We start from the raw sequence: 22,908 nt of genomic DNA, 5'->3' as shown, positions 1-22,908 counted from the left end.
AAAATACAAAATAGGGCTAGGGATGTGGCTCAGTGGTTGAGTGCCCCTGAGTTCAATCCCCATTACCTACTCCCCCAAAAAAGATAGAGCAGTTGTACTCCCAGGTATTTACCCAAGTGATCTGAAAACTTAGGCTCAGACAAAAAGACTGAAAATGACTGTTTATAAGTAGCTTTATTCATAAGCATCCCAGAAGCAAATAAGATAGGTTCAATAGCTGAATAGATGAACAAACTGATACATTCATACAATGGAATATTATTCAGTTATTTACTTTTTTTTTTTTTGGAAATAGAACTATCAAGTTGCAAAAAATACAAGGAACTCTCAAACACATTCTTCTAAGTGAAGAAGCCTGTCTGAAGAGACTATATTATTATATGATTAAAACTAGCAGGGTGCACTGGTGGACACCTGTAATCCCAGCGGCTCAGGAGGCTGAGGCAGGCGTATCTTGAATTCAAAGCCAGGCACAACAATAGTGAGGCTCTAAGCAACTTGGTGAGATCCTGTTTCTAAATAAAATACAAAAAAAGGGCTGGGGATGTGGCTCAGTGTTTGAGTGCTTCTGGGTTCAATCCCCAGTACCAAGAAAAAAAAAATTCAGATGACATAGATGCTGGAATTCCCAACAAAAACTTTCAAATACTTATTATAATAATACTTAAGAATAGAAACACTCCGAATAATTTTAGCAACTTGGAAGGCTGAGGAAGGAGGACTACAAACTCCAGTCCAGCCTCAGCAAGACCCTATCTCAAAAATTTTAAACAAAAGACTGAGAATGTAGCTCAGTGGTAGAGTGCTCTGGGCTCAATCCCCATTACTGCAGATGAATAAATAAAACACTTTTGAAGCAAATATTAAAATAAAAGGTACCTGCAAAGACATAAAAGATATAAAGAAGAAAAAATGAGAATTTTAAAACTGAAAAATACAATTATTTTTCAAAGCCTTCGATGTGTTCATTAGGATCAGGTCCCTGCAGGAACATGTCAGGCTGGATCCCAGGAGTTCACACCAAACTTCATGGGGTTACTTTCCCAAGATGCTTCCTGTTCACCATCTCCCTGCTGTTTTTCAGCCCACCTGGGCTTCCCACCTTGAGTGGGAATGGTCAAGGGTTGGAGGAGATTGACAGCAGCAGTGGAGTCTTAGACTTCCCACCTCTTAGACTAACAATTCCACCAAACAAGGAAGAAAGTGCCTCCCCTTTGAGGATTGGTTTTGGCCCTAGCAGATTGCTGTGGCCACTCCTATGGCTGCTGCCATTGCTGCCACAGGTTTACCTGGTGGCCAGGACCTGGGAGATTGGAGACAATAGAAAATGAAGGATGGTTTCCCCTATTCTCATGAAATCTAGACGTTCCCTTCACAGCTTCTCAAGGCCAAACTAGGGGCTTCTCCTGACCTGTCTGCATCACGTAGCTCACTTCAACATTGTCCCTGCTTCCAGTTCAAGTTGGAGGATACTGGAGAGAAAAATGAAGCTGAAAACTTTCCCAGTTCGGTGTTGCTTTCACAAAAGTAGGCCGTGATTTTTCTTTGAAACCTCCTGCAAATGTGAATTTTCATTGTTAGGATATATAATTCCTCATAATTTCTATAAAGAACAATTTTGCAAGAATCCAGAAATGATTTAATTCTTATGCACTGAAAATATGAAAATTTCCTGCTGAAAAACACCCTTTTGATGTGGAAAAGTACTAACTGATTCTTATAAAAACAGCTCACACCTGCTCCATTGTACTTTGGTAAAGGCACCCTGTGCAAAGTGCTTAGAGAGTGCCCCTTCTCAGCTCCCCCTCATTTGGTATCCATTTTATCTAAAGGCACAGCCACAGGAACAATTCTATCTCTTTTGTCAGGCTGTTTGTTGCTCTCAGATGTCCTTGCCTGCTAGACCTTGAAATCAGAGACAGAACACCCATTTCCACCTTTCCAAGTGTCCAACATTATTTCACCTTAGAGCTATTTTTAAACATAAATAAAATTAACCTGTGAGTCTCCAAAGTGAGTCAATTTGAGCTGAACACATACTGTTATGTACAGTCTTAATGGGAATAATGACCACAACAGCTTTTGGTACTATCTGGCCATCTCTAAGAGGCAGTCTCTCCAAACCCTTTTGCTTCCATATTGTCTCTGGCCTGAGGCCCCTCTTTGCCCTCAATAATCATCCTCCAATCTATGTAGTCACCATTGGAAGACGGCAGCCTTTTGTCTCTCTTTCCTCTTGCCAGTAGAGCTAGATTGAGAGAAGAGCCACAGAACACAGGGCAGTCTCTAACAATTAGAGTTCATCTTCCCTCATGCCTGGGAGGAGAGGGGACAGAATGCATCCTTTGTCTTCTGTCATGGGGAATGCTTGGAAACCACAATGTGGTCTGGGCTTTTAGAGATCACCTCCAGGATTGTGGTCTGGGGTCTTCCCATACAGCTCCTGCACAATCTTCTTCTCAAATTTAATTTTCTCTCCTTGCAATTTCAGAGTGTGGGAAAAGAGGGTGCATGAGCTACTAGGCAATGAGTGAAGGATGATAAATGGGAAGGTAGACTTTTTTAAAGAGAAGATAGATGCTAACTGGTAGCCCTAGGAGCTCTTCCCTACTGCTAGGCATCCTGTTCAATCAAACGACCCAGCGATGCACAGCATTACCCTGGAGAAGCCTTCAGAATCTCCACAGATTGGATTAGACAATCTCACAAATAACAAGAGTTTTCTGATTTCTATGGGGAGATTGCCCAGCCTGACAGTGTTCCCAAGGAAGTTCAGGCACAGACACTGGCATTCAGAACAGATGCCACTGGCAACCCCATTGTGAGTCATGTTAACCCTTCCCTTCCTGATTTAAGCATATATTTAGCAGAGGCCAAGACAGTAAGAGGGCTGAGGTAGGTGTGACTCAGTCTAGCAACTATCTAGAACTGGTATAAAATATTTCCATAGAATCGTGCTCTGCATAACATTATAGCCATAGTAATGTCATAGCACAATATGTTGCCATGTGTTTGTGATGATAATGGCATAAACAAACCTACTGTTGTGCTATTTGCATAAAAGTACAGCCCTTGCAATCATGTATAGTACATAACACTTGAGAGTGGCAGTTAATTACTATATCATTAGCTTATAAATGTACTATCATTATTTTAGATAGTATTCCTTCTACTTATTTAAAAAAAAGGAAAAAAACAGTTTACTCTAAAATGGCTTGCTGGGTTACACGAGTAGTAGCCTCATACTTCTTGTGTATCAGGTCTCTTGATTGTCTCAAAAGCCACTTAAGTGATTGACCTAGGCCATCTAGGTTTATGTAAGTGCACTCTGGGTGGTTCACACAATGACGAGATCACCTAATGGTTCAGTTCTCAGAAGGTATCTCCATGATTAAGCAATGCATGTGTGTATTATAATAACTGGCGTAGCCAAACTGGAACAAACAGTTGAATGTAGATCCTGGATCCTGCAAAAGAAGGTGTGACCAGAGCCAGGGCAGTAGGGGGAGGTTTTGAATAGAAGTCTGAAGGTTTGCTGGGATGCAGCCACGTGAAGACCTAGAGAAATATGGCTACAAATAATGGTGGGGAGAAATGGGGCAGTGGATGGAACGATGTGGAGAGGAAAGAAAGCAAGTTTGAGTATTAGAGCGATTCAAGGGGGTAGGTGTTGGTGATGCCAAAACAAGGGGCAACCAGGGACATTCACAGTGTGAAGAAAGAGAGAGATGAAGTGGCATCAAGATCTCATCCAAAGCTAAGAGAGCTGGATACAAAGGCAGGATAGAGAGATGAACCATCACATCCTTGTCTGAGAGCTTCCATTCTCTTAATGAAGTGCCAACCGAGGTGTCACCAACCCCAGAACAAGCTTCCAAGGAACCTCGCACGGTGACATTTTACCTACTGAATCCCTTATTAGATCCTTTCTTCTCTTTCTATTTTTCTTTTATTTTTGAATTTCTTCATTTTGAATCTGAGCAACTTTAAGGAAAGGGTTAGTTAGGATTATTCGTGTTTAATTGGACCAACAGACACAAGTGTTTGCTTAGCTTCAGAATATGGAAACCAGACCACCAGGAATGGGATTTTGAACAGCTTCTAAAGGAGACAGACTGACAATGAAAAAATACACAGACACAATGTGTACCCAGGAGCCGGAATGGATGTTTACTGCCTTTTGAAATCTGAAAATGAGAGCTACAACTGCCTTGCTAACAGGGCTTCTATGTATACATAACTTGGTTTGCTCCTACATTTTTCTATGCTAGATTGCCCGTGTGGAATTTTCCATTCTATCAGCAGCCTTCCCTTTACCTTGTAATTGTACAAGGAGTCAAGACGGTGACTTCTCTTCTACGGAGACGTGCAATTCCAAAACACATTTAAGGTCAAATGCAAATATGCAGACGTCCAAATTCAGCCTGTCTAGATCAATTTGGATATAGGAAAATCAACTTTATTTGCAAAGGTATGCCATGACAAATCACCCAGAAGCCACGATGGGTTTCCTTTGTGACTCCTGAGTTTTAGATTTTACATTGAAAGAATATCTTTTGTCGACCTGGATTTGAAAAGGATGAAAGAGAAGGAAGTTATCCCATGAGGAAGTTGCTATACTTGATCACATTGAAATAAGATTAAAACTCAAAGAATAGCAACAAAGGGCACAGTATTTAACAGCAAGGAGAAAAAAGAAATCAGACCAAAATGCACAGATTTTCAAGATAATAGGATTACATTACAACAAAATAAATCTTTAACAAGGCATGTAGCAGCATTTTTAGTATAAGAGCAAATAATTTGGGGAAGCAGTATGTTCTCTTGTGATATGCCTCAGCCTGGCTGAATATTGAATTGCACTGAATGCTGTCTCTGCTTGTGCTGGGTGGATGGCTTTCCCATTAGGTTTAATGTAATCTGAATACAGGAAAAGGAACCGCTGTGAAGATTAAATCTCTGTGGCCACAGGTCACCGAGGTGTGTATTCAAACGGGTCTGAGATTTCAATGTACTGGTTTTAATTGTGTAACTTTGCCAGTGCCCTTTATCCTGAGCAACAACTACAGTTAGCCATCCTAAACCTTTTGCTTTGATATCTTGAGCCTGAAAATATAGTTTATTCCTTTCATCTAAGACTAGTAATATAGATCCATCAAAAAGTCCACAGGTTATCTAGGAAGTAAATGTGTGTGGTTCTGTATGAACTGCTTCTTTAGTAACCCTCTTCAGTTGGTGAGGAGTTGGTCACTCCTTGCCAACAGATCAACCTGCAGATTAACACAGCAAGGGTTTATTTCTTGCTCATGCAAATCAAGTAAAGAGAAGAGAGATCAATCCAGATCATACAGAGTCTTCACACTGCCTGTGCCCATAAGTAACACACAACTTTCACTCACACTAATTAGAAATAATCACAGTGTTCTGTCTACCTGTAAAGAAGCTAAACGTAGTTTTCCAGGTGCCCAGGAAGGAGAAGCAAACAGAATAGGGTACGCACTAGTAATTCCTACCACAAATTTTCTTCCTGCTGGCAATATATATCTAATAGCATACATGTTTACAATGTAAATAATATCCTTGTTTTCTAAATGACTTAGTTGAAAAATTCCCCTGCCTCAAATTGCAGGTAGGTTAGGTTTGAATATTACCTGTGCTATTAGATGTTAGTAAGGGATGAATTCATTATCATGATCATTTTTACAAAAGGTTTTTAGCTTCATTTTAATGAAATTGTTTAAGATTTATTTAATTAGCTTGCCGTTATTATTAAAACTAGGTTTACCCAAAGTATATTTACCAAAACTAAAAATTCCTTAGACCAAGTTTGATAGATACCCAAGTGATGATTCTAATTGCCTTTTTAACATAGAAAGAAATAGAGAGGAGGAAAATGGAGATGATATGGGGGGAAAAAAAAAGCTAGATCTGTGCTTGCTTGGGTAGCACACATACTATAATTGGAACATTACAGAGAAAATTAGCATGGCCCCTGTACTAATTGGGGTTCTCTAGGGGAACAGAATCACCTGGAAGTATAATTATTAAAAGGGAATCTTATCAGGTTGGCTTACATAACCCAGAAGCTGGATAGTGCACATTGGCCATCTGCAGGCTGGAGAGCTGGAAGAACCAGTAGCTGCGCAGTCCAAGAGGCTGAAGCCTCAGAACAAGAGGGATCAACGGTTTTACCCTAGTCTGAGACTGAAAGCTTCTGGAAATTCCCTGAAGAATCACTGGCAGAGTCCACTTTGGAAGAATGAAGAAGCAAGAGTTCAATATCCTCAGACGATTGCAGCAGCAATCAAGAACCCCATCAAAAAGAATCAAAGGGGCTGGGATTGTGGCTCAGTGGTAGAGCACTTGCCTCACATGTGTGAGGCACTGGGTTCAATTCTTAGCACTGCATATAAATAAATGAATAAAATAAAGGTCCATCAACAACTAAAAAAATATTTTTACAATATCTTAAAGCCTATATAATAATATTTTAAAAAATCAAACTTGCATTGGCTGGGGCTTCCTTATACTTCCAATTTTTATTCCATCCAAGCCATCATCCTATTGGATGATGCTGCCCACACTTAGGGAGGGTCTCCATTTCAGTTGGCTATCCCACTTTGCCAATCATTTCTAGATACAACCTCACTGACACACCCATAAGTTTCTTAATCTTTGGCATCTCTTAATCCTATCAAGTTGGCAATTCAGATTAAAGATGACAGTCCCTGTGCTGGAATGACATGCAAATTGGTGAAGCATTCCATATTTAAAAAAAAAAAAAAAAAGGAGGAGGAGGAGGAGGAAGAAAAAGAAGGAGAAGAAAAAGGAGGAGCTAGATCCATGATGGGATGATTAAAGAACTTCAGAAATATAACTTTCCCCTTCTTCTTTCCCTTTCTCTCTTCTTCCCTTAAATAATATTGAATAGCATTTAATGTTTAATATATGCTGCCAACTGTCAAGCATCAAGGAGGGTGCTCATAAAGAAGGTAGACATTAGGGCTGGAGTTGTAGCTCAGTGGTGGAGTGCTTGCCTTGTACATGTGAGGCACTGTGTTCAATTCCCAGCACCACACATAAATAAGCAAATAAAATAAAGGTCCATCAACAACTAAAAAAAAAATATTTAAAAAAAAATTTTTTTAAAAAAGAAGGTAGTCATTGTTTCAATATTGGGGTAACACTAGATTGTATAACAAACCCCTAAACCTCAGTATCTTAACACAGTAGGTTACTTTTAATTCCTGTATAGTCCAAAATATGTGTCTGTGAGCAACAGGAGAATGCTTGTTATCCGTGATTCAGGGGCCAGACTTCCTCACTTAAGTGGCTCCACCAGTTCAACATGAAGAGAGCAGGTTGTGTCCTACTCCCTTTCAGGCTGCACCCTTCCCTGAGCCACTCCAGTTATGTGGAGCACCAGGTTGCCTGAGCTGTTCCATTTTGAGTACAAGGGCTAAGGCAGAATGATCTGGCACCTCGTCTGTGCAAATGGATAACCACTAGATGTTGGACATGCAGAACTTCCCAAGAACAACCACCCCCTGAACAGCAATAGCATAAGACACAGACTGATACATAACTTATTCATGCTAATAAAAATGATCACCTAATGAACTTAGCTAAATCAGGGCCACGTGGCTTAGACACATGGACTCATCAAGACCCTACCTGAGTAACCAGGCATGTGAGCTTATCAGAAACACCAGACCAACAAATGATGCAGCCAACTCTCCAGACACATAGAAAAGGAGGGACAGTAAGTTCCTATGGCACAAGGACCCTTACCCATCACCTTATTATGGACCACTTGATGTACAGGTCAACACCTCTTCCCTGGAGATTTACCAGGTGACAAACTTCCTCCTGTCCTTGGGCTTTGGCTCAGCATGCATCCTCCTTGCCATTAGATGCTGCTCACTTCAAAATCAACCGAACTCCTCAAATGACATTCGATATGTGACCTGTCATTCCAGGAAGTGACCACTTGCAGGGACTCTGCTTTTTTTTTTTTTTTTTACTGCCTCTTTAAATCCTGCGGCCTCCTTAAGCCTGCCTTTCTGTAACCTAGGGACCATTGGGTGAAGTGTGATTTGAGTGTTACGGATATTAGTAACCAAGACTGGAATGGATTAAAGAACTCCTTGCCATGGTCACAACCTGCCAAGTGAAACCAGGAGTACTTGGGGAAGTAAAGCTGAGAAATGATGCAGCAGTTGACCTTGTGGGCAAATGCCGACCTGCTGGTCTACGTCAATGGCCTAGCTCGCTCATGACAGGGAACATCCAAAGTATCTGCAAAAGACATAAGGAGAAAGCACTGGAGGACCCAGCACAGGAGCTTTTCATAGACCTAACTGGGGTATCAACCATCACTCTCACATCCAAGTGTAGGGGCAGGTCAGAGTGGGAGAGATTTGATGGGTCAGAGACAAGCAGGCCAGAGGAGGCCTCATGGTTTAGGTGAAAAAAAAATCAAATTCTCATTCATTTATTTATTCAACAAGTAATTATCTAGTTAATTAAGCAGTGTTTAGGAACAGGGGACACTATGATGAACAAAAGAGACGAATTCCTTCCTTCATGGAACTAATGGGAAGGTTTAAAACACCCAGTAGTATTTTAATGGTACCAATCTAAAATTCTATTTCTTATGCCATTAAGAAAATATTGCACTTGTCAGGCACTGTAATCCCAGTGGCTCAGGAGCCTGAGGCAGGAGCATCACAAGTTCAAAGCCAGCCTCAGCAATTTACCGAGGCCCTAAACAACTCAGTGAGACCCTGTCTCTAAATAAAATATTTTAAAAAAGGGCTGGGGATGTGGCTCAGTGGTTGAGTATCCCTGGGTTTAATACCTAATACCAAAAAATTAATGAATTAATTAATTAATTAATGTGTGTGTGCGCGCTTCCTTATGTGCATATGTATATATTGCACTTAGACATAAGGAAACACATATGAAATATTTATGGTAGTATTTTTTAAAAAGAAAAAAAATTGGAACCAGATGTACCATCAGTAGGAAAAAAATGGATAGATAAGTTATTGTATATTTATTCAATAGAATACTATAAAATAGCTAAACTGGAAAACTCCTAAGCTATAACTGCTAAAATGAATAAAACTCAAAAAATTACATAAAAAAAACAATTTTTTTATATTTTAATTTTTTATTTGTTTTTACCTTGATTCTCCTACTCTCTCAACATGTATGTATAAACACCTATATCTGATCCTTAAAAAAAAAAAAAACAATTTTAAGGGAAGAATGAGAAAAAGAAAATGCAAAGGGCTTTATGCCAATGTGTTTTCTGTCCCTTAAAAAAAAATAGGATGATTACTGCTAAACCAGAGCTTCATTTAAGTAAATTTCAAAAACATGAAAAACATGAAGCAATAGAGGGAAATGGTTTGGGAAGATGCTCCAGGGGCCTTGGATATATCTATAAACTACTATTTCTCTATGAAAATTTTGGGGAAAAACATCAAGGAAATTAAAAGAAAAATTTGAAGCAAGTGAGATCTGGACAAAACCGAATGTTAAGTACATGGGTGTTCAATATATCATCTAATTTATTTTTGGAATGTTTTTGGTAGCTTCTTTGATGAGATTCATTTCCTGCTGGCCTCCTCCCATACCACCTCACCCCTCACAAACATCCTGCTCATCCGCTGACTAATCCATGGTTATTGGTCCTGACCAAGGGAGACATTTTCTCTTCTTGGCCCTTTCTGCACCTGAGGTGGGGCAAAAAAAGCTGCTGGTGGGAAGGACAGAGGAGCCAAGCACAGGCACTGGGCTTCCAGGTGGGGAGGGAGAATAAGTAGAGATAGGTTCACAGCAGCTTACCTTACCTATCTTTGCAAAGGCTGCCAGCAAGAAGATCTTTGGTGGGCTGGGGCTGTGGCTCAGCGGTAGAGCACTTGCCTTGCATGTGTGAGGCACCAGGTTTGATTCTCAGCACCACGTATAAATAAATAAAATAAAGATCTATCAACAACTAAGGGAAAAAATATTTAAAGAAAAAAAAAGATCTTTGATACATTTGTCATTAGGAACCTAGTTTCCTGGACCCTTCTCTAGCTCTTTTAACATAGGAGGACTCATTACTTTTATTACATCCCAAAGAATTCAACAAACTCATGCTTTTGTGACTTTGGGGGTGCAATGTATATACAAGGACTTCAAAGTATCTGCCTTTTCTTTGGGCAGATGCCAAACCTTTTGAGTCACCTTGGTCCAACAGTCTAATTCTTGTATCAACAGAAAGCATTTTTAACCACACAAGTGTGACTGTCTGATTTCTATCATATATCTGTGTTCTCTAAAGATCTAAGGTTTCTCCTTGAGCAGAGGACAACCCTAACACAGCCAAGGCACCTGAGGTAAATGTGCGAGCCTGCATCAATTTCCTAGTTCCTGCTCCAGTTCTGGGCTTACAGACCTAGAAAAGTCAAGGTGAGCTTTGGATTAAGGTGCTTCTCAGTATCATGGTCTCCTCATAGGTCATATTTGCTCTTGCTTGTACCTTAAGTATTTCCCAATTCATTACAAATTTCTTTATTTCCTCACCTCACTCCTCATTTTATAAGAAACTTGGCATTCTCTATTAAATCACTGTGTCCTAGTATCCTCTTTTGTGGAATAGGGAGCATTTTCCCATTGTCTTTCAAGAGAAAAGTGTGTGTGTGTGTGTGTGTGTGTGTGTGTGTGTGTGTGTGTGTGTTAGGACAGGGATTATTCTTTGGTGGGATTTTTCCTCTGCCTCCTTGGCACCAGTTCCAGAAGAATCAAGCATCTTCATTTATTCTCACCACCTGCCACAGTTGCTCCCACACTTCCCAGACCCACTTAATATGACTTAATATTCCTAGACCTTAACACTTGGCCTGTGATTTCTTTCTGCTTGGATTCCAGTAACTGGTCTCCATGTTGAGAACCTGGACCTCCTAAACAATTACTTTTTGGGGGACTGTCCCCAATGTAACTATGTGGCTTGACCCCTGGCTCCAGGCTGGTCATGTCCTAGCTGAACTTCCCCGGTGGTAAGGACTAGAGGAAGTGAGTATACAGTTCTCAGGAGGGATCGACATGAGCAGACCCTCCACCAATAACCAGGGACAACCAGGCTGGGCTCCTTTTCCCTAATCACACTCAATTCTGTATCCAAGCACCTGTCCCTCCTCATTCCATCTTATTTCTAAGTCCTGGGAGACTCCACGAACCCACTCCAGCTTTGTGGGCTCAATTCTTGAACTTCTTCAGTCATTATTGAGATTTTCAGCAACTGGTCTTCTCCCACCTGGATTTGATAATCTGTTCCTTCCTGATGTCATTGGATTCCTTCCCCAACTGGACTCTTTATTTAGCCTTATTAACAGCCAGCCTATGGCCCATTTCTCAAACTTTGGGTTTAGGTAGCAAAGCACAGCTAGAATATATAAAATATAATTCCAAGGAATATATTTTAACCAAATCAATCTCAGTTCTTGACATTTGTTTTTATAAGTTCCTGTTTGTTTGTTTTGTTTTATTTTGTTTTTGGTACCAGGGATTGAACCCAGGGACACTCAGCCACTGAGCCACATCCAGAGCCCTATTTTGTATTTTATTTAGAGACAGGGTTTCACTGAATTGCTTGGCGCCTCACCGTTGCTGAGGCTGGCTTTGAACTTTGAAATCCTCCTGTCTCAGCCTCCTGGAGCTGCTGGGATTCCAGGTTTCTCTTCCAGTTTGCATTTATTTATTTGTTTGTTTGTTTGTTTATTTATTTATTTATTTATTTATTTATTTATTTATTTATTTATGTTCTTCTACCCTCACTTCTACCTAAGGACCTTGCCAATTGAAAGGCTGAAGCTGGGCAAATTGTGGGTGACAAATGTTCCCTTCCATATCCCCTATTACCTTTATCTATTTTTTTTTTTTTACAACTTCTCTCTTCCTTTGTTGTAGTATCAGAGGAAAAGATTTCCCTATTCCTCTGGAGTTACTTCGCCCACCTGTCCTCTGAACGTCTTTACATCTGAGCCAAGAGCCTACTCCTGTAGCTATTATTTTTGGTTAGCACTTTGTGCCCCTCCCCACTCCAGCAAATGCATAAGTTCCTGCACTGTGCAGGGTTCAGGGATGCATGAAATATGGCCCCTGCCCACAATCTAACAGGGCAAGATTGTAATATGCTCTTCACCTTTCTAGATTATAAATCAGCATGGCACGGTGACAAATAGTTCTGCAGGCCTTCACAGGAAGGAACAATTATTCTAATTGGGAATTTTTATTTCCTCCACTGTGCCTGAGCCAACTTCCCCATTCCGGAAGCAGAATGAATGAAAAAAAAAAAAAGGTTTATTGCATGCAAACACACTCATTTATTTTCTTTCATTCTTTTCTTTCTTTCTCCCTGCCTCCCTCTCTTTCTTCCTTCCTTCCTTTGTTTTCTTTCTTTCTGTCTCCCTTCCTCCTCCTCCCCCTCCTCCTCCTCCTCCTCCTCCTCCTCCTCCTCCTCCTCCTCCTCCTTCTTCTTCTTCTCCTCTCTCTCTCTCTCTCTCTCTCTCTCTCTCTCTCTCTCTCTCACCAGAAACTGAACTCAGGGGCCCTCAATCTATTCTTCCATTTGGAAAGGGTTATTGAGCATCTACTGTGTGCCTGCATTGTGTGGGGTGTTGAGTGCTTAACTGAAGATGTGGTTTCATCCCAGGCAGAGAAGTCTACCTGGACTAGGAACAATGGAATCAAAAACTGAAGGCTAATCTGGTTAGCAAGGCAAAGATGGGAAGGGGGAAGGGCTGGCCACTGCAGAGCCTTTGTGGGAGAGAAAGCCTGATAAGGACAGGGCCTGGCAGGAGGCCATTGAGGGAGCAGGTGCCACAGAAGGCTGGGGAATGTGCACGTAAGGGTCCAGCGCCAGAGAGAAGGGTCTCATGGACCAGCTTAAGAAGCGTTTTTTCAGTCTTAGAACCACGGAACCACTGAAGGTCTTAATGCAGAGGGAGGGCATAGCCAGATGCAGAGTAAATGAGCCCTGCACCTGTGGTATAAGGAGCAGTATGGAAGGGTTTGAATCAACTCTGGTGAATTTTCAGAAGCAGTGGGCTTGGAATTGGAGCCATTAGTTCTAAGCCCAAAGATCTTGAGCAAACTCCCTTTTCTCCCTGAAGTTCTGATTCTTCCTCAGGACATCAAGACGGTTGAGAGAGAATGTATATGTCTCTCTCTTATTCCATGGAAAGTTTCCAGCCCCTTTGCTTAATCCCATATCTTTTCTTTCTTTCTTTTTTTTTAATGTTATTTATTCCAAGCAAAATTTTGTCATGGATCATTCACTTTTTTTTAGTTCTCGGCAGACACAACATCTTTGTTGGTATGTGGTGCTGAGGATTGAACCCGGGCCGCACGCATGCCAAGCGAGCGCGCTACCACTTGAGCCACATCCCCAGCCCCAATCCCATATCTTTTCCATTTTTTTTTTCCTAAGTCATTATTTCTCTCACAGGTGGAGATGTGGTGATGGGCACAGATGCCAGAGCCCACCACCATTTTTGTGGTTAGTTCTTCTTCTACTCAAAGGGGACATACAGGCATATGTCAAAGGCCTAGGAGTGATGGAGTCACATATTAAGAACTCTTTATTCTTTCTAACTTGCAAATTGGAGTCCTCAAAGACTAACTTAGCAGAGCTGACATGACTCCTTGACCTACATTTATCAGTAGCATGCTCCTGAGCTAAGAATGAATGCAGTCTCCGTCACTATTGGATTGGCTTGTTTGAACAAAGGCGTTAGGGTCCTGGCTAAATCAGACCTTCAGCTTCCTCTAAGGTACTGACTGGCAAGGAATGTTAATTGCTCCTTTTCTTCCCTTGCCATGATTGCTTTTTATTAATGTGTTAGTCAATTAGCAGGTTAGGTTAGTAGAGGCTGGGTGCAGGGATGGGATTCCAATGCAGGGAGTTTGGCTTCAGAATATGGATTTTGCCATGGCACTCTGCAGGCTCAGGGGCCAAGGAGGCTTTCACCTTTTTCCTGAAGAGAAAATAAAAACATCTTGCTGGGCACTGTAGCACATTCCTATAATTCCAGCTACTGGGGTGGCTGAGGAGGGAAGATTGCAAATTCAAGTCCAGCCTGGGCAATGTCAAAATAAAATATAAAAAGGGCTAGGGATGTAGTTCAGTGATAGAGCACCCCGGGGTTTAGTCCCCAGTACCACAAAAAGAAAAAAAGTGAAAGAAAAACATCTTCACCATCACCTTTTCTCATCGATCTTAGAAGTACATGTTGTCTTAGGAGCACAGGATGCTCACCCACATATATGAATGAGGTTCGAGGGATTTCTCACCTCCTGCTTATGTGCAGGACCAAAATAAGGGGAGATGGTCTCCTCTTTCCTCCTTGGAGAATATCTCCTCCTTTTGGACTTGTTATAGGCTGAATTATGTCCTCCACTAGTTCTTAGATTAATATCCTAACCCATACTTCAAAATGTGACTGTACTAGGAAAAGAGCCCTTTAATGAGGAAGTCCAGGTAAATGGAGGTAATTAGAAAGTGTCAATCAAATATGACTGTTGTCCTTCTAAGAGATGAGGGCACATACAACACACATTCTGAGGAGAGGCCCTACGAGGGCTCAGCAAGAAATCAAACCTGCCAACGCCTTGATCCTGGACTTCTAGTCTCCAGAAGGATAAGAAAATAAATTTGTGTTGCTTAAGCCACCCAGGCTGCGATACTTTGTTATGACAGCCCCAGAAAAACACAGAACCTAATATAGCTCTACTAAATTTATGCAAAATGAAAAAGCCTGATTAAAGTTTCCTTGCTTCCCTGCTCATATTGAATAAATGTGACTCGAACAGTGGCAGTTTTCTCTGTTTTGTGAATGAGGCTGCCTACAGATTCATAAGCAAATCGTATCTCTACATCTTTCAAGTCGACATATCACAGTTCTCACGTTCCTTGGCCCTGCTGATGATTTGAAGCCTGCTTCTCTCTTCTCATTTGTCTTCCACGCTATACAAGCTAACGCTTTGGCAGTTAAATTGCTTGGAGTACATAAAGTATTAATTCAGCAGCTGAGCACCTTTCCTATTTTACCCATATATCCTTGCAAGCTAAATGGTTTTCACCGGGGCCTAAGGCCGTAAACCATTTCTCCAGGAATCTGACTTTCAAAGGCGTGGGCTTTAAACGGGAAGACAAAGTACACCCTGCCCTCATAAAAGGATCCCATAAAAATGTCTCTAGCTGCTCTTACATTCCAGGACTCTGTGGCCTGCAGGAGAGGGTGGAGCCCTGTCTCTTTTGAGGTTGGCTCCATTGTCCTACCAGACACGCTGGCATTCAGGTTCATTTCAATCCCAGATGGCAGCCATCAACCCTGGCCTCACCCTGACTGCCACTTCTGGCACAGGCTTCAGAAGAATGAATTCGAAGCTGTCCACCTGGTTCTTTGAAGTCTTTGGACGTGCACATACTGCTTGTTTCTAGGTTTGGGCAAACCAAGCCAGCTGCATAAGCAAAGGAAAGAAAAGGAATTTGCATGAGGCTCCACTTTTTAAAATACTGAATCAGAAGCCATTCAATGGAAAACTTGCAGGTGAGCAGACATCACCTGACAGCAGAAGCTTCAGACCAGGAAGCCCACCTGGCCAGTGTACTGGGACCTAGGACAGCACGAGAGGTTAGGTCTGCTGGAGCACAGGAACCCTGGAGTCCTTGTTCTACTGTGTTCCTGTCATTAGGGAGGAGAGGGCTGGTTCTCTGCTGTGTTTATGCACATCATTCCGCACATCCCTCCCAAGTGCCCACCTGTACCAGGTACTATGTAAGATGCTAGAGAAGCCATGAACAGATAGCTTGGCTTCTGCCCTTAGGCTCCACTGTAGAGCTGTGAAGGAAGCAAAGGTTGAATGTTCTTCTCCTCACACACTGCAGTTCCCTCCTCCCTCTCTCTGTCCTTTCCTTCCTGCATTCATTTGTTCCCAGCGCACTCCAACTCTAGAGGTTCGCATCCCAGGAAGAAGTCTGCAGGAACAGAATGGTGCTTATGCCAGGGTGCGAATCCCTAATGCTGGAATTTTATCCTGTGACTAAGAGATATTGTGTGAAAAATGAGTATCATGTGGTCCCTGTGATTCAGGGATCCTGAATTCCTTGCTTATGATAAAAATCTGTACTATGGCTGGGCGTGGTAGTGCATGCCTGTAATTGCAATGGCTTGGGAGGCTGAGGCAGGAGGATCATGAGTTCAATGTCTGCCTCAGCAACTGAGTGAAGCCCTAAGCAACTTGGCGAGGACCCTGTCTCAAAAGGCGGGGCTGGGGGAGTACAGCTGGGAATGTGTTTCAGTGGTTACAGTGGTTAAGCATCCCAGGGTTCAATTTCTAATACCAAAAAAAAAAAAAAAAAAAGTACTGTACTACGTACTAGTACTGCTGCGGCCTGGAGGCTGCCCCAGAGCACAGAGAACTGCAGAGCTAGAGAGGGACCTCCATGCTTGCAAATCAGCCGGGGATTATGTCATTAGCAAATCAGAAGCTGAGTGGCACTGCATCTAGCCTTGGCTCTTAAGTACCTTGTCCACTCAAGCACCTAGCTTAGTGTTGCTTCCTGGGGAGATTTATGTCCCCATATTCACAGGAATAAGAGTCCTGCTGGCAGTGAGCCCCAGGGAGGCAGTGAGGTTTGCAAAGGCTGGCTAACAAATGTAATTGCTGGCAGCTGTTAGTCCCAGGGCTGCCAAAGATTTAACCCTTCACTCTCCAGATATTATGTAGGTAATGACTACTACCAATCTGACTCAAGATAAGGGTTCACTTTAGACTCATACTTGAGAGTTCGATCCCTATAATTAGCATTTGTTTCTATTATAGGACTAACCAATGATTTCAGTTGTCAAGACTTGAATGATGATAAAAACATCAGTATTAAATACTGTTATCAACATTGATACTATTTCTTCGAAAAAATTTTTTAAACTTTTAACAAAAATCATCAGCTCTTACTAGAAAGATTAGCATCTGGAAATTTATTTGGTAATCTAGCATTGCATCAAAATTGGAAGAAAAAAAAGAGTTTTTGCTTGCCTTGAGGTTATACTGTACTTGGATATTTCAAGAGGCCAAACAAAACCATATGGGCACAGTGCCAAGACTGAGCAGGAAGGAGTAGGCATGGCCCGTTCTGAGCCTGATGTTGTCTAGATGCATGGTCCTGGGAACTTACCTATTTTTTGAATGAATAAGTGATGGCCATCAATTCCTTAATGCTAAAATAATGCATAATTCAGAATCCCCATCAAGTCGAAAGTGTAAAATCTAGTAACTTCCTCTTTACAATGTTCTATTATCTCCTACTGGGTGATCCCAGTAAGAGTTTGCCCACACTAACTTGTAATCAGTTTCGACTCTCCTTAGTAACCATCTCTTAGGAACAGAACGTAAAGGATAATGATGCTTGTGGTCAAAAACAAGATTTAAAGGACACAATGTGAGAATCTAGCAATGATTAATTTCATGCAAGCAATTAACTCACTGGGAATAAAAATACCTACCTACAGGTTATTAAGAGGATAAGATGAGATCAGGTGTATAAAGCATCTTGTAGGGTCCTGGCACTTAGGAGGCACCCCAAAATGTTAGCAGCCCCTCCCAACACCAGCGGATGTTTGATTGAAATAGATGACTGGATTCTTTCACTTTCTTCCATTTCTAGATATTCTTCTGCATTTAATAGAGAAGATGTTACTGCTGTAGGGATTATTACTTTTCTCTCATTCTTTAAGGAGACCTCATCTTTGCCAGAAAATTAGTTTTCTAATCACCTGGGTGAACATCTGCAAAAGTCAGTCCTAGAAAACAGCTACCAAGAACGGCTATGTTCAAGTGCTGCTCTGTGCTGTCGCTTAGAAATGCTGCTGTGTTTCCAGGGAAGAGGCCTGGCCCTGTGTGGCCACTGTCCTTCCTCTCCACTCCCTTCACACTCCAAGTGAATTCAAACTCAGAGACACACCAGAGGAAGAGCCTGATCCTTTGGTCAACGTTTTCCATACCCTGTAACTCTTTTAGTTTTGTATCATCTCGTCCTTGCAATTTTCTCCCTACCACCTAGCTAAAGTAGTCTAGACTCCTTATTATAGCCTCAAGGCCTGTTGCAGTTTGGATTTTGTTTTCCCTAAAAGTCTCATCTGTTCTTGGAACATGCATAAACCTTTACATTTGTCTCTATAACCTTCCCTGTCTCTCCACCAAACTCTTATTATCCTCATAGAATCTCTTCTGTGAAGCTTTATTGTACCACGATGCAAAGTTCTCATAGTAATTTTATAATTCTTTCAATCTCACAGTACTTTTCACATTTTATTTTCATTATTAGATTTTTTTTTTAATGTCTTTGTTCTCACCAAAGTAAATCCTCGAGACTAAGATCTGGGCCTTGAAGGTTTTAGTGACTAGATAAGGACTAATAAAGAACAGCAAATATAGTGAAAAAAAGATCAGAAGGTAATTTAGATTCATTTAATGTCTGCTACATGTTAGGGACTAGACTCTATGCATTCTAGAATCTAATTGATATAATCTTATTTAATCAGTTCAACAACCAGGTGCAGATTAACCCATTTACAAATTAATAAATGGGTTTAAGAATAGAATGACTCCTTTAGGCTAATTAAAGATGAGCTTACATTTGAATCCTATCTGATGCTCCAAAGCCCAGGCCCTTAGCCCTACCAGGCTGGCTTAGAGAAGAGAAATGAGATAATCAAAGATACAGCTGGCATTAGTAAGTAGCATGGATTTAGAAGGAAGGAAAAGCAGCCAGGAGGCTGGTGCAGTAATTAATTCAGTTGTGAGGTAATGAGGGCCTAAATAAGAGTAATAAATAGAGATGCATCAATAAAAAGTGATAGATATTGATGAAGAGGAGCAAAATGGGGAAATAATGCAAATGGCAAGCAGGGTCATAGCACCAAGCTTGCTTCTGGCTGTGGTTGCACCTGAGTCAGGGGGTGGCTTTGAGGCCTCTGTGGTAGGAGCAGAGCACTGTCCTGAGGCTGGATCCCCTGAAGCAGCCACTCTGGGCCCTGCTGTTGGAAATTCTGCCCTGCAGCATGTTGAACAACAAGCCAAAGGACCAAAGTCCTACAGAAAAATCCAAAGTGGTTAATGCCTTTTGTAGATTTGAAACAATATGTGGTCTATCCACCTTGTCCCTAACTGCGAACCTGCAGGTGACCTGCAAACACAACAGGCTGGATTCCAACCTATTGGGTTCTTTCCTAGCCAGAATCCAAAAAGCCCAGAAGGAACAATGGCAGTTCCTGCAAGCACCCCAGGCCCACAAAAACACTGCCAGATGAGTGTTGCCTGTGAGCTGTTTGAGTATCACAGAACATGGAAATTTTTGACCTTGAACTACCACCAACACTGTTTCAAATCTGTTTACATAGCATGATTCCACACATGTGGATATTTACCACAGCTGTTTTGACCAACTCTGCTATTTGCCAGTCTCCATATTTGGTCAAATGGGTGGTGGGATGCTGCACATAGAATGAATGGATCTCCTGTTAAGTTTTGCCTCGGGTCCTGTGTCTCTACATGAATTCTACTCTTTTCTGTTTTGTCTGTCTTTTATATAGACTTTGGGTTTCTATTCCATAAGGTCAGAGTATTCTATGGACAAGCAGATTATTGGGGAAAGAAGATAGGATGAAGTTAAGATTATTGTCCTCTTTCTTTTTGTCCTCCCTACCTATTGGCATAATCAAAACTCAGGGATACAATATCTGTGTGTGTGTGTGTGTGTGTGTGTGTGTGTGTGTGTGTGTTTAGTCTTACTAAGATGGAAATTGTATTTAACTGGAGATGAAAGCAATGAATCTTCTCTTGTAAAGTCGTGCTGTCTTTTTAGGAAGTATAATTCTTTCACAGGCACCCAATTCAATTAAAAAAGAGAGAATTGAACTTTTGGCAGCAAACTCAAACATAATGGATGAAATTAAAATGCACTCGGTGATGAAGAATATTCCATGGATTTATGCTACTCCTTTGAGCTCTTCAAGAATTCAGTTATTTTGAGTTTCAGTGACACATAGAAAAAGCACTTTTGAGCCAGGTGCAGTGGTGCACATCAATAATCTCAGCCATTTGGGAGGCAGAGGCAAGTTCAAAGCCAGGCGAGACCCTGTCTCAAAATAAAAGAATTTTTTTTAAAGGACTGAGGACACAGCTCAGTGGTAGACTGCCCCTGAGTTCAATCCCTAGAACTGAAGGGAAAAGTAAATTAAAAAGAAAAAGAAAAACACTTTTGGGAGGTGCTCTTTGCTTATATCCTAGACATAAAAAACAAAAAACAACAACCACAACAAAAATCCCTGCAGAAATATAACTGGTATCCAGACATGGTCAACTTTATAGAAAACCTACTTTGCTTAGAAAGAATTTAAGAATTTTGATATGTCAATCACTAATGTTATGCAGTTACATATCATTTCCTTTATTTTACATATGATAGGTCCAAATTTATCGTATCTGAAACTGGCTTCAAGCATGTGCCTGTGTTTGCTTGGATTTATCCTCATATGGAAGCCATCACTACACTTTTTACTGAGCATATGGAAGGGAAATAATTTTTGCAGATTGTAATTCTAGGAGCCGGGTCACCTGCAAAATCACTTTGGAATTTGATATCCAAAAAAAAAAAAAAAAAAGGAAGAAGAAGCAGCAGCATCCCATAGGGACAAAATAGTGTATGTGGGAAACCAAATCTCTTCTTTCTCTTCTGTTATGTAATGTTTTCAAAACCACATGTTCAGTCAGCTGTTTCTCATCAGTTTTGTTTTGTTCCCATATAAACAAATACACAAAAAATAAAACAATTTTAAAGAAGAGAAAAATGTTTCCCTTAAAGTTTCTTTGATGATGAAATTCATGTAATGCTCTAAATTACAAAAATGTACAAGTTAAAAAAACCCAAACTAGAATTTAAAACCAAATGCAGTCCTAATTATCTCTTTTGTCTTTTCTCCCTTTTTCAAATATGTTCCCTCATTCTTTTAATTCTCTATAAAACCTCATAGGAAAAGCACAATCTTGAAATAATAATAGCAATCAAAGTTTTGGGTTCTTTGGAACAAGGAAAGGTAATTCATCAGATAACTTTTGCTGACAAGATCAAAGCACAGGGGAATACTGGTTGTTCAGGTGCATTGGGGCAGACCTTTACGTCTTATACACGGTGTATAGTCCAGTGTGTTTATCTGGTACATAGGGGCCTGTGGGTTTTAGCTGTTTTTGTGTCTGGCCCAGGTAAGCCCAAGAGCTGTAGCATTCCCAGCAGCCAGCTTTACAAAATGAAATAACACATTAGAAAATATTTGATTATACTTTTGGCACTGGATTTCATGTAAATAAAATGTAATAATTTTGATTCCTTTAGAACTTTATAGCTTTGTGTTTTTTTCCATACGTTCTCTCATGTGATCTTCAGGAATTTGTGTCCCTTTTCCAGCAAACCAAGGGCTCAGGGTATTCTGACCCCAAATGGACAACTGAAATGAATGCTATACGATGGGGCACATTCCCTATGACAGGGCACCCTCCCACATTAGGATCACATGAACAGCTATAGGAGGCTAATTAGCTACACTAGCTCCAGTCAGTGATGTCTGTCCTGGGTTAATGCATTTGCCACTTTGCTTCTGATTTACAGGAGGTAGTGGGCCATTAAAAATGGAGATATAAGGCAGTTTCTATGTAAAAGGATATCAAGTCTCACAGTGTGTAGAATTTCAGAGAAAGAGACCTGAGATGCTGTGTGCTCTAAACATAATTCATTGACAACTGCCCTGATTTTCCTCCCTTACCTAAAATACCTACAATAATAAGAGATATCACCTCCCAAGTTAACTTATTCAGTAAGCTCATTGCTTGCTCATCAATACTATTCCGGTGCAAGCCTCCAGAGCCTCTTGCCTGATTCCAGTAGATTCTGAATCTCAACAAGTCTTCCTGCCATCACTGTTGTTCTGACCCAACATGCACCATCTATTCTCCACCCAGCAACAAGCCATCTTTTAAAATGTGATCAGGTCAAATGAGTCTCAGGTTTAAAAGCCTCTAAGGTGTTCCTATCTCCAATTTCCTTCCCTTCCCTTCCCTTCCCTTTTCCTTCCTTCCTTCCTTCCTTCCTTCCTTCCTTCCTTCCTTCCTTCCTTCCTTTCTTTCTTTCTTTCTTTCTTTCTTTCTTTCTTTCATCTAAACCCATTGAGCCCCTAAGGCTCAAAGACCTTGCTTCCCACTTGTCTCTTACTTCAGTGGTCTGTGCTGACCACACAGGTCTTCTTGCTGTCCTTCCAGGGCACCATTCTGGTTCCCACCGCACAGCCTTTGCCCTGTGCTCCCTCTGCCTGAAAGGCTCTTCCTGTGTATCTTTCCATGGTGCACCCCCTCATTCATTCAGATCCCTGATCAAATATCATCTCCTCAGACCAACCTCCCCTACTGAGTCTCTCACAAACCCCTCCCCTACTTTAATCACAGTTCCCATTTTCCCTGATATTATAGATTTACTTGTGCTTATGTCAGCTTCCCCCACAAAACTGTAAGTCCCTACATGATGTAGGGACTTTGTCTCCTTGAATCTCAATTAGGCATGCTTAGCACATAGTAGGTATTCTAGAAATATATGACAGAATGAATAAGTAATTAGTAAACTTTCCTTTCATCTCAAGACTGAATTTATGTGGGTGACAGATGACTCTGAGATCCCATCGCTGGATAATTGAGAGAGTTGGAAATGGGGCATCAGGAGTAATAGGAAAATAAAGTTGGGGGGGCATTTGATATTATGCAGTTGATCCCCTTACTCTAGTGATAGGGTTGGGGATGACCTCAAGT

The 22,908-nt window shown here is 41.2% G+C and overlaps 1 protein-coding gene and 1 pseudogene across 1 annotated transcript in view; both read left to right on the top strand.

Moving 5' to 3' along the window:
• Positions 1-22,908, top strand: part of Psd3 (pleckstrin and Sec7 domain containing 3) — a 461,162-nt gene that overhangs the window by 25,630 nt on the left and 412,624 nt on the right. The gene's annotated exons all lie outside the window — the stretch shown is intronic.
• LOC113187823 (U6 spliceosomal RNA) lies at positions 5,931-6,000 on the top strand (annotated as a pseudogene).

The sequence above is a fragment of the Urocitellus parryii genome, chromosome 14, assembly GCF_045843805.1.
Source record: "Urocitellus parryii isolate mUroPar1 chromosome 14, mUroPar1.hap1, whole genome shotgun sequence".
Taxonomy (NCBI): domain Eukaryota; kingdom Metazoa; phylum Chordata; class Mammalia; order Rodentia; family Sciuridae; genus Urocitellus; species Urocitellus parryii.
The sequence above is the reverse complement of the archived record's forward strand: the minus strand, read 5'-3'. Positions and strand labels throughout refer to the sequence as shown.